This window comes from Equus przewalskii, chromosome 7, assembly GCF_037783145.1.
Source record: "Equus przewalskii isolate Varuska chromosome 7, EquPr2, whole genome shotgun sequence".
Taxonomy (NCBI): Eukaryota; Metazoa; Chordata; class Mammalia; order Perissodactyla; family Equidae; genus Equus; species Equus przewalskii.
Window position 1 is genome coordinate 45,334,021 of NC_091837.1, and position 13,052 is coordinate 45,347,072.

Genomic DNA, 13,052 nt, shown 5'->3' on the forward strand with positions numbered 1-13,052 from the left:
TACTGATTGCATGAGACCACGTCATAGCACTAAACTGAACTTGGCATAGACATGGGTCAGTCAGGCTTTTATGTTTGTTTCCAGTGCCTGCTCTATATTCATGCTTCTCATTTAAATTTTAGGGACTATTTCTAAGAATATTTATGGTGATTTAGGAAATAGGATCTGTTTGCTTTAGGGATTTGGTTTTTTCAAACTGAAACTGCTCTGTTCAAAATCCTCCTGAGAGACGGGCCGGGGGTTGTTTACAACAGGGCATGTAGAATTTGAGGAGGGAGCTGATGAAACTTTCTATATCCTTATTGTCGTTGTGGTTACCCCTGTGTGCTTTTGTCAAAACTCATAGGACCAACTACTTAACGTGGTGAATTTTACTGTCTATAAATTATATCTCGAAGAGGATCAGAAATTGCCACCCCAAACCATGCCACTTTGGCACAAGGATTATTTTTAGCTAAAGCCAATTGAGAATCAACAGATGCAAGAAGAGTTCTTGCCCTCCCCTTATCTGCCTAAAAGAGGGCACAAATTTCCCTTTGTGAAGGTGTCCCCTCCACCCCCGCCCTGCATAACCAGAAAGAGAATGGTGACTCTTACCACTGTAGATGAGGAGCTGGCACTGAAGTGAATGCATAAATAACCTTTATTTTCCGTTATTTCCCCCATAGATTTGCTAGTCCCTTTTCCGTGATTTATTATCCCTTGAAGGCTAAACTCTCTTCCCCTTCTTAAAAGGTGTATCCCCTTCTCAAAAGAGTATATCAGTCCCTAGTTTAATCACTTCTTTACGTTTCACTGTTTTTCTGTGAACTCCCGTGCATCTGAATATTAATTAAAATGGTATGCCTTCTCTGCTGTTAGTCTGTCTTTTGTTGGTTTAATTCACAGATCCCTATTTCCTGAATCTTAGATGGTAGAGTTTTTCCTTCCTGACAAGCTCAATAAAAAAAATTAAAAATAAATCCCTTGCTGAGAAATGGTTATGCAATATTAGTAATTGGGGGTAAAGGAAAAAAGATCACGAAACAGCATGCTCAGTTTGATCCTACAGTGGACATCTGTGGTTTGGAGTTGCCCAAAACCCCCCATCCTTTCTGGGAGTCCGCCCCTCCCCAGTTCTGGGTGGTCGGATGTAACTGTCAAAGATATTGCCACGGCCCTCTACCTCTCTGGTCAAAGGAACAAGTACATGACCCTGACTGAGCCCGTAATAGTAACCCCATCCCTCTGGTAACAGCCTAGAGAAGGCACGTGACTCAAGCAGGGCCAAGCAGAGTTCATCTCAACATTTATAAACAGACAATGGGAGAAAGAGGTCTCTTTTCTGTTCCTGGTACCTCTCCCAACTATTTGATTTTAAAATGGAAGCACAAACCCCCCCTTTCTGCCACCATTCATCTCACTCTCCTGAGGGAATCCAACCTGAGCTAAACTGAGAATCACCATGTCTGCCATAGGCTATGCCCACCCTAAACACTGCCACCTATCGCCAGACTCTGGTCTTACAGAGTTATACTCCCACCGAGAGCGTCTGAGAGTTCTGGTGGCTCCACATCCTCACCAACACTTAGTATTGTCAGAACCAAAATTTTTGCCAATTTCTTGAGCATAAAATAGGATCCTCCTATGTTTTAAATTTGCATTTCTCTGACTACCATGAGGCTGATCTTTTCATATACTTATCAGTCACCTAGGTTTCCTCAGCTGTGAATTCTTTATTCATGTCTTTTGCCCATTTTTCTGTTGGATTACTTGTCTTTTTCTCTTTAATTTCTGAGAATTTTCTTTTCAATGTGTTCTGTGTACTGATTCTTTGTAAGCTAAATATATTGTACTAATCTTATCCTGTTTTATGACTTGTTGTGTTTTATTCTTTTACTTTTAAAATATATCCTTGGGGCCGGCCAGTGGCTCAGTGGTTAAGTGTGCACGTTCTGCTTTGGCAGCCCAGGGTTCACCAGTTCAGATCCTGGGTGCGGACATGGCACCGTTTGGCACGCCATGCTGTGGTAGGCGTCCCACATATAAAGTAGAGGAAGATGGGCAGGGATGTTAGCTCAGGCCCAGTCTTCCTCAGCAAAAAGAGAAGGATTGGCAGCAGTTAGCTCAGGACTAATCTTCCTCAAAAAAATAAATAAAATAAAATATATCCTTTTGTTGATCAGAAGTTTTAAATTTTAATGTAATAAAATCTATCACTCTATTCCCATCCAGTTTATGATTTTTATATCTTAAGAAATTCTTCTCTATTTTGTTCAAAATTTTTAAAATTTTGCTTTTTACATTTAGGCTTTTAGTCCACCTAGAATTCACTTTTTGTATCTGGTATGAAGTAGGGGCTTGTTTTGTTTTGGTTTTTTAAATTTCCATGTGGATAATCAATTGTCTTAGTAACATTTGTTGAAAAGTCTATACCCTGTTGAAGGCCCCTTCTCCAGATTGATTTGTATTGTCACCTCTCTCATTATCAGGGTACCTAATATGTAGGTTCTTTTTTTATTTTTTTAAGATAGTTTGAATTAAAATATTTTTTTAGTTGAATGCTAATTTATACAGAATTTGGCTTCAGGGAATGGAATGTGGCAGGCAACAGATCTTGTATGTGGAACAGGGTGAGCTTGGGGAGCTGGGGCTCCACGTCCTGGGCTGGGGAGTTGGCCGTCCTCAGCACACAGTGGCAGAACTGTTGGGTAAACTAGGTTTGTTGTATATGGACACTGCAGCATTTGTGACATTAACAGGAAAAACTCAAGCAGTTGGATACATCTATAGCCTTCAGAAAGGCAGAAAGGCCCTTAGCTGGGGAGTGTGGACAGCTCACATTCATAAGTTCTGGGGATAGGACGTGGACATCTTTGGGAAGTCATTATTCTGCCTGCCACAGTTACTATGTGGAATTTCCTCATTGCTGCATGACACTACCGTAAGAGGCTGCATCACACAAATTTAGCTGAAGGAGGACCATCTAAAAGACTAGAGTGAAGAAATCATATAGCTTTCCTTACAGATGTCCTTTCTGCCCCCAGAAGGAAATCCAAAATTGTTGCATATCTGGTTATCTGAACCCTGCCAGAACTTGAAAAGCCAGATTACTTGCCAAACTAAGGATAGCATCCATAGAGGAAGGAAACTGGAGGATTTATCAGAAGATAAAACTGGAGCCCAGGAGCCAGCCCTCTTCCCACTGCACAGCTCCCCTGTTCTAAGCATCTGTTAAACACTCACAGCCTACCACAGAGGATGCTTACTTTGAAAACTCAATTGGAATGCAGCCTGGGAGCATGGAGCAAATTTTTGACACCTTCCCACCCAAGATTACTATATTAATTTCCTATTGCTGCTGTAATAAATCACCACAAGTTCAGTGGCTTTAAACAACAGAAATTTATTATCTTACAATTCTGGAGGTCACAAGTGCCAAATAGGTCTCACTGGGCTAAAATCAGGAAGTTGATTTGGCTGCATTGCACTTTGGGAGAATGGGAGCCCTGGGGAGAATCTGTTTCCTTATATTTTCCAGCTTCTAAAGACTGTCCACATTCCTTGGCAAATGGCCTCTTCCTCCATCTTCAAAGCCAGCTATGGCCAAATATTTCTCACAACATATCGCCCTAATGCCGACTCTTCTGCCTCCCTCTTCCACTTTTAAGAACCTTTGTGATTCCCTTGGGCCCACCTGGATAATCCAGGACAATCTCTCTAATTTAAGGTCATCTGATTAGCCACCTTAATTCCTTCTTGTCATATAACCTAACATAGTCACATGTTCGGGGATAGGACATGGACATCTCTGGGAAGTCATTATTCTTCCTGCCACAATTACTATGTGGAATTTCCTTATTGCTGCATGACACTACTGTAAGTGGCTGCATCATAATTTATTTAAAATTTTCTTGTTGATAAAATTTTCAGGGTTTTTTTCTTTCCCTTTCATAAACGATACTATAACAAACACCTTCATAAATATACTTTTATATTTCAGATTTTTCTTTGGGATTGCTGGAATAAATTATGAAAATATTTTTATGACATTTAATACCCATATCTATATTATTTGCTAAAATAACAGTTCTGATTTCACTATTTTTTTTTTTTTAGGAAGATTAGCCCGAGCTAACATCTGTGCCCATCTTCCTCTACTTTATATATGGGAAGCTTGCCACAACATGGCTTTCCAAGTGGTGCCATGTCCGCACCCGGGATCCAAACCAGGGAACCCCGGGCACCAAAGCAGAACATGCACACTTAACCGCTGTGCCACCGGGCTGGCCCCTCACATTTCTTTATAGTACATAAGAATATTACTTCAGTGAACCTGTGTTGATACTGGCTTTTAGCATTTAACATCGTTTTCACTTTTATATTTTTGAATATATTGAGGCTGAACAATTTTCCATGTTGTAAGTTTCAGGAAGGGAGAATTTTAGTCTTTCTTAATCATACTGCATCAGCAGCCCCAGCATGATGCCCAGCACTGCAGTCAGTCCTCAGTGGATATTTGTGAAGGAATGACTAGAAAAGCATAACGGAGTGGTTAAGAGCTTTGAAGTCAGACAAATCTGGTTCATGTTTTCAAGCACTTTACACATGGTGATTTATTTAATCTTCAAGATTATCCTAATAAGATGGGTACTATTATTGGCATGGTCCCCATTTTTCTAATAAAGAAGCTAAGGCACAGGGAGGTTAAGTAACTCTCCGAAAGTCACACAGCAAGTAAACGGCAGACCAGGGTTTAAGCCCAGATTATGAACTCTGGTTCCAGTAGCAATGTTATTCACACTGCACAACTTCTCTGATATACTAGTGTCTATCTCATTGGATTGTTATAAGGATTAAGGAACATAATAGAAATAAAGTACTTCTTTGCCAAAACAGTGGTTGACATATAATAAAGCATAAGTTTTTGCTCTCTTGTTATTCATATTATTATTATCATTATTATGTTTTGTGTATTGTCTATATCATTTGTCATTTCGTATATTAGTTTCAAAAAGCCTTTATTATCTATTTTTATTTGAGTTTATATAATAAAAAGTTATTTCTATTTAAGGTCTCCTTATTTTATGTATGTAGCATTTGTTCTCACTAACACGGTGCCTACCAATTCAGATGGGATGCTGTGTACCCCGACCCGGGGCTCTGCTCCACATAGACTATAACAAAGTCATCTTCGAACAGCCTCCCCCTTATGACTGACACAATCCAAAACAGACCCGGGCAGGGAAGGGGCACAACTCACAGCCACGCCTCCTTCACGGCACAGCAGTGTGGATGCATTTAATGCCACGGAACTGTACACCTAAAAATGTTAAGGTGATAACTTTTGTTATGTTTATTTTACCACAATAAAACAAGCAAACAAAAACATACCTTTTGTAGCTTAAGTGGACCTTAAAAGAGCAGGATTATAGATTCATAAACATTTCTAGCAGAGATAAGTTTTCTAAAAAGCTTTCATACAGAAAAGATGCCATATATTATGTGTATCCAGCAGTGGGATCCTTAAAGCAGAATCTTCTCTTGATGATGGCTTATTTTTTCCTAATTTCTCTGTGCATTAAGAAATCAATACTTGCCCAACCCCTCTAAAAAGACAAACATAAAGCAGGTAAATGGGCAAATTTCTGAAATATTAGTATTAAATATTTAAATATTCAGATGATTAAAATAATTACAAGTTTGCACAATTGCTCTCACGACTCAGCCTCAGCACTTAAGGATTCCTCACGCGTTGCATGCAGCTCAGTCACTACGTTAGACACACAAAATCATAAAGTAGCGGAAACAAGTGTCTTGTGTGTCACAGTCAATGAACCATGCAGTTAAGTAAACAATTACGTGACCAATCCCAGTAGGAGTCAAGTCCATTTATTGCAAAATCATATAATATCGATTTAGAAGAAAATGAAGGTCACAAACTAAGATTATTCATTTGGAATACAAATTATTCTTTCAAACACCGCCTCTGCATCTCATTGCTCTGAATAGTCTATTTCAAACTGATGAACAAGTATTTTATATAAGTTACACAGACTACTTTACGGACAAGACAGGGCTGTTAAAATATGAACTGAATCATATTTAAAATTTTAAGGGGCCAGCCTGGGGGTGTAATGGCTGAGTTCACACACTAAGCTTTGGCAGCCCGGGGTTCGCTGGTTCAATCCTGGTGAGGCATACGCACCGCTTATCAGGCCATGCTGTTGCAGGCGCCCCACATGTGAAGTAGAGGGATGGAAAGATGGGCACTGATGTTAGCTCAGGGCCCATCTTCCTCAGCAAAAAGAGGAGGACTGGCTGTGGATGTTGTCTCAGGGCCAATCTTCCTCAAAAGAAAAGGAGAAATTTTGTAAGAGTTTATTTGAGCAACAATCAATTTGAATTGGGCCGCACCAAACTGGAAGTGGTTAGGAGCGCTCCACCCACAGGAGTTAGGGGCAAGACTTCGACAGAGGAGATGTGGAAGCAAAGCAAGGAAATTACTGATTGCCTGTAGTTAAAGCCTAGTTGGCTGTTTGTCATGGGTTGTCCTTAGGTTTTGATTTCCTAACCTTGAGGCATTTCAGGCTTAAATTTTGGTTTGTTTACAGAGGCTGCTAAGGCAATAGAGCCACCTCAGTTTAATGGCCTCCTCATTTAATTAATTTAATGTAGTTGATGATAATCTGTTTTAAAACCAATTGTCAGAAATTATTTCTGTAATTAGCAACTATAAAGTAATTGATATCTGATGGAAAAAAGTAAATCATGGAATAAACTATCACAGTTCTCTAAACTATCCAGAAGGACTTTTTTTTTCACAACATAGAAATGCTGTATACTAAAACGATAATCTAAATACTGTTCCCACTAAAAGGAACCAGGGCCCCCTGGCTGATCTCAGGTTTGGGGCAGGAAAAGCATAAAGTGTGCCTGGATCATCTTCATCTTATTGTTCCAGAAAGTAAGAAATGCAAGTCAAAATAAAAAATGCATGGGGACAAGACAAAAAGCATGGGAGCTTCCACTGGCCAAGTCTGGGATAATTGAGCATCCAAAAAATAATGAGGGCAACAGATGAAAGCAAACTGAATTAAAACAGAACCCAGGATTCCAGGATCCTACAACAAAAAGTGGCATGGGGCAAGGCTCTTATTTACAGAAGAATCCCAGCTAATAAATATAAAAAGAATGATTGATTTAGAAAATCATTATTACTTCAACAATTTAATGACTGATTCAAACAAGTATGAACAATGGACGCTAAAAACATAGGTGAAAACTACTATGAAACAAGAGATTTACACTATATGCAAGTATCACCACCCTAGAGACGGTCTATTAATTGCAAAGAGGAAATGGAGATATCAGGTGCACAGTGCCTCAGCCAAATGATCAAACAGACATCCCTGATGTTAAGACAAACTACACCATGTAGGGCTGGAAAGTTTTTCCCTTTTTCCCTTCTAGGTTCTTTGGCTGGTCTAATAATTAAATTGATATAAAACAGATTAACAGGAAAAGAACAAATTTACTTTTGTACATTGGGAAGCCCAAAGAGATGAGGCTCAAAAGGCAGCCAGGAAATTGAGGCTTAGATAACATCCTGAGCTAAGGAAGGGAGGAGGGGTTTTGGGGGTACAAAGGAGATGGAGACCATTCACAGGAAGGCAGAGGAGGTGTTTGGGAAAAAAGGTTGCCCTCTTATGCAGATAAGTTTCTGAAGTAAAAAGGAATCTCTAGTAACAGCTCTCTCTTCCTGGTACAGGCCCCCCTTCCAATGTAAATTTAAACAGCTGATGGGGAGAGAAAGAGCTTTTCCTGAATCTGCAGGATTTTTTTCTTTGTTTATTCAGGTCATATGGGTTTATGACATTGTATAATTCCAGGTGTACATTATTATATATCAGTTTCTGTATGGCCTGCATCATGCTCACCACCAATAATCTAGTTTTTATGTGTCACCATATGTATGTGTTCCTTTACCTCTTATGCCGACCCCCGACCCCCTTCCCCTCTGGTAACCATTAATCTATTCTCTCTATCCATGTGTTTGTTTATCTTTCATGTATGAGAGAAATCATATGGTGTTTGTCTTTCTCTGTCTGACTCATTTTGCTTAACATAATACCCTCAAGGTCCACCCATGCTGTTGTAAATGGGATGATTTTGTCTTTTTTATGGCTGAGTAGTATTCCATTGTATATATATATACCACATCTTCTTTACTATTCATCTGTTGATGGGCATTGGGTTGCTTCCACATCTTGGCTACTATGAATAATACTGCGATGAACACAGGGGTGCAAGGATCTCTTTGTATTGTTGGTTTCATGTTCTTTGGATAAATACCTAGTAGTGGGATAGCTTCATCATACGGTTTTCCTATTTTCAATTTTGTGTGAAATCTCCATACTGTTTTCGATAGTGGCTGCACCAGTGTACATTCCCACCAACAGTGTATGAGGGTTCCCTTTTCTCCACATCCTCTCCAACACTTATTATTTCTCATCCTGTTACTTATAGCCATTCTGACAGGTGTGAGGTGATATCTCATTGTAGTTTTGATTTGCATTTCCCTAATAATTAGTGACATTGAACATCTTTTCATGTGCCTGTTGGCCATCCGTATATCTTCTTTGGAAAAATGTCTGTTCACAACCTCTGCCCACTTTTTGATCAAGTTGTTTGTCTTTTTGTTGTTGAGTTGTATGAGTTCTTTATATGTTTTGGAAATTAACGTCTTGTTGGGTATATGATTTGCAGATATTTTCTGCGAGTTGGTGGGTTGTGTTTTTGTCTTGTTCCTGATTTCTTGGCCTTCCAGAAGCTTTTTAGTTTGCTATAGTCCCATTTGTTTATTTTTTCTTTCATTTTCCTTGCCCAAGTAGACATGCTATTCAAAAAGATGCTGCTAAGACCAATGTCAAAGAGTGTAGTGCTTATATTTTCTTCTGGGAGTTTCATGGTTTCAGGTCTTACGGTCAAATTCTTAATCCGTTTGGGTTAATTTTTGTAAATGGTGTGAAATAATGGTCTACTTTTGTTCTTTGCATGTGGCTGTCTAGTTTTCCCAACACCACTTATTGAAGAGAATTTCCTTTCTCCGTTGTATGCTCTTGGCTCCTTTGTCGAAGATTAGCTATCCATCAATGTGTGGTTTTATTTTCAGGCTTTCAATTCTGTTCCATTGATCTGTGTGTCTCTTTTTGCGCCAATATCATGCTGTTTTGATTACTACAGCTTTGTAGTATATTTTGAAGTCAGGGAGTGTGATGCCTCTAGCTTCATTCTTTTTTCTCAGGTTTGCTTTTGCTATTCGGGGTCTTTTGTTGTTCCATATAAATTTTAGGATTCTTTGCTCTATTTTGATGAAGAATATCATTGCGATGCTGATTGGGATTGCATTGAATCTGTAGACTACTTTAGGTAATATGGATATTTTTTACTACATTTATTCTTCTAATCCATGTGCATGGAATATCTTTCCATTCTTTTCTGTCTTCTTTGATTTCTTTTAACAATGTATTATAGTTTTCAGTGTATGGGTCTTTCACCTTCTTGATTAAATTTATTCCTAGATATTTTATTCTTTTTGTTGCGATTGTAATTGGGATTGTATTCTTGAGCTCTCTTTCTGCTAGTTCATTATCAATGTATGGAAATGCAACTGCCTTTGTAAGTTGATTTTGTACCCTGCAACTTTACTGTAGTTGTTGATTATTTCTAATAGATTTCAAGTGAATTCTTTAGGGTTTTTTCCATACAGAATCATGTTGTCTGCAAACAGCGATAGTTTTACTTCTTCTTTCCAATTTGGATTCCCTTTATTTCTTTTCCTTGCCTAATTGCTCTGGCCGAAACTTCCAATACTATGTTGAATAGGAGTTGCAATAGTGGGCACCCTTGTATTGTTCCTGTTCTCAGAGGGACGGCTTTCAGTTTTTCACCACTAAGTATGATGTTGGCTGTGAGTTTGCCATATATGGCCTTTATTATGCTGAGCTGCTTTCCTTCTATACTCATTTTATTGATAATTTTTATCATAAATTGATGTTGGATCCTGTCTAATGCTTTCTCTGCATCTATTGAGATGATCATGTGATTTTTATTCTTTATTTTGTTAATGTGGTGTGTCACATTGATTGATTTGCAGATGTTGAACCATCCCTGCATCCCTGGTATAAATCCCATTTGATCATGGTGTATGATCCTTTTAATGTATTGCTGTATTCTATTTGCCAATATTTTGTTGAGGATTTTTGCATATATATTCATCAGCAATATTGGCCTGTAATTTTCCTTCTTTGTGCTGTCCTGGCCTGGTTTTGGTATTAGGGTAATGTTGGCCTCATAGAGTCTGTTAGGAAGTGTTCCATCTTCTTCAATTTTTTGGAATAGTTTGAGAAGGATAGATATTAAATCTTCCTTGAATGTCTGGTAGAATTCAACCCATTTACATTTCGAGTGATTATTGATATATAAGGGCTTAATACTGCCATTTTATCTCTTGTTTTCCAGTTGTTCTATATTTCCATTGTTTCTTTTCCCTTTTATTTCTGACTGTCATTTCAGTTTCGTCATTTTCTGTAATGGTTTTCTCAGTTTTCTCTTTATTTATGATTTGGGGCTCTGCTCTGAGTTTTTGTTTAGTGGTTACCATGAGGTTTGGATAAAAGCTCTCATAGACGAGATAGTCCATTTTCTGATAGCCTCTTATCTCCATTAGCCTAAGCAGGTTCTATCCCTTTCCTCTTCCACTTCTGAATTATTGTTGTCACTAACTGTTCTTTTCTGTGCTGTGAGTTTGTGGCTAAATTGTAGTGTAAATTTATAGTTATTTTTGATGCTTTCCTTCCCTTTGTCATTTATGTTATAATTTTTTACTAACTCATTCTGATATAGAGCTGAAATCTTCTGATTCTATCTGTCTATTTATCTCCTTGCTCAAGGTTTTGTAAGACTTTGCTTTTTAGTTTCAGATGGGAGGGCTCCTTTCAACATTTCTTCTATGGCAGGCATAGTGACAATGAACTTCCTCACCTTTTATTTATCTGGAAAAGCTTTTATTTCTCCATTGTATCTGAAGGACAGTTTTGCTCTATAGAGTACTCTTGGCTGAAAGTTTTGTCTTTCAGTATTTTGAGTATGTTATTCCTTTCTCTCCTAGCCTGTAAGGTTTCCACTGAGAAATCCACTGAAAGCTTGATAGGAGTTCCTTTGTATGTTATTTTCTTCTGCATTGCTGCCCTTAATATTTTTTCCTTGTCATTGACTTTTGCCAGTTTTAATATTATATGCCTTGGAGAAGGCTTTTTTTCATTAAAGTAATTAGGAATTCTATTGGCTTCGTGTACTTGTAAGTCCAGTTTCTTTCCCAGGTTTGGGAAATTCTCAGCCATTATTTCTTTGAATAAGCTCTCTGCTCCTTTCTCCCTCTCTTCTTGCTATAGAATACTTATAATCTTTATGTTGCTTTTCCTAACTGAGTCAGATATTTCTCAAAGAATTTTAAAAATTTCTTAGCACTTTCTCCACCACATGAAGCTTTTATATCCTCTAAATCACTAATTATTTTCTCCATAATGTCAGCTCTGTATTTTATGGATTCTAGATTATTTTTTATTTCATTGTGTTCTTCATATCCAAAATTTCTGTTTGGGCTTTCTTTTAGAGTTTCAGTCTCTTTGGTGAAGTATTCTTTCTGTTCAATAATTTTATTCCTGAGTTCACTGAACTGTATGAGTTTTCTTATAACTCATTGAGTTTCTTTATGATAACTATTTTGAATTCTCTGTCATCTAGATTGTAAATTTCTGTGAGTTCTGTGTTGGTTTCTGGAGACTTGTCATTTTCCTTCCACTCTGAACTGTTAACATAGCTCTTCATGGTGTTGATCCTTTGCCAGTGCTTTTGTGGTAGTATCAGGTCTCAGATTCCACCTGCCACTGCTGGGGTAGGAGGGCAGCATTAGGAGCTGTGTTTTCTGAACCTGCTGCATCTACTGGAAGTTGTGCCTATAGGGCTCATCTGCGTTTGCTGCAGCCACATGGTAGGTCATGCATCTATGCACAAGTGGGGCCTCTGTGCTCTGCCAACAGGTTGCTCTGGTGCAAGACCACTGTACTCAGCAGGGGACCAGCCAAGCTGGTGCACTAGGTGGGAGGAAAGGGGTGCTTTCTTTCATGTGCAGGCCAGCTCTGTGCTCATGGGTAGTTCAGCTGAGCTGCTGTGCTTGGTGGGGACTCCTTTTTGGGGGCTGAGCCACACCACTTGGTAAGAAGCTTTCCCACAGGCAGGGCTGCCCCAACACATTGGGCATTCCTGTGGGCCAGGCTGCAATTCTGAAAGTGTTCACCTGGGCCTGGCTGCCCCCGTCTCCTCTTATAGTAGCACAGGTCAGCATGTGAGGACCCACGACCTAGATCACCACCGCCCAGGTGGAGAGTGGGCTCACCTCATTCCACTGCCTCCTGGGGATCCAGCCCACCTCCTTCAGATGCACAGCTACGTGTATCTCTCAGACATCCTGTTGTGCTGTGAAGGGAATCCTCTGCAAATTAATGAATGTCCATTTAGTTGTAAGTTAGAGGAGAGAGACAGAGGGAACAACTTACTCTGCCATCATGCTGATGTCACTCCCCTGAATCTGCTGGATTTTGATTGCTTTTAGCTCAAAATAATCCTCATGGCAAAGGGGCATATTTTAGGGTGACAAATTCTGCTCCCCTTCAATTACATACCTGCTGATATAATGCACTGAGAAAACTCAACAACACTCAGGCCAAAGTGGTTAACCTGAATTTAATTTTGATAACATTCTACAAAACAATAGGCTTGGACTCTTTACGTGTTGTATCTTAAAAGTAACAAGAACAACAAAAAAAAGGCAGCAAACTAAGATTAAAGGAGACTAAAGCTACATGACAGTTAAATGCAATGCATGGATCTAGATTGGATCCTGGATTTAAAAAGAGAAGAAAAAAATCCCTAAAGAACATTATTGGGACAATTGGGGAAATTTGATTATTGGCTGTGAAGGGTACCAGAATATGCCACACCAAAATACA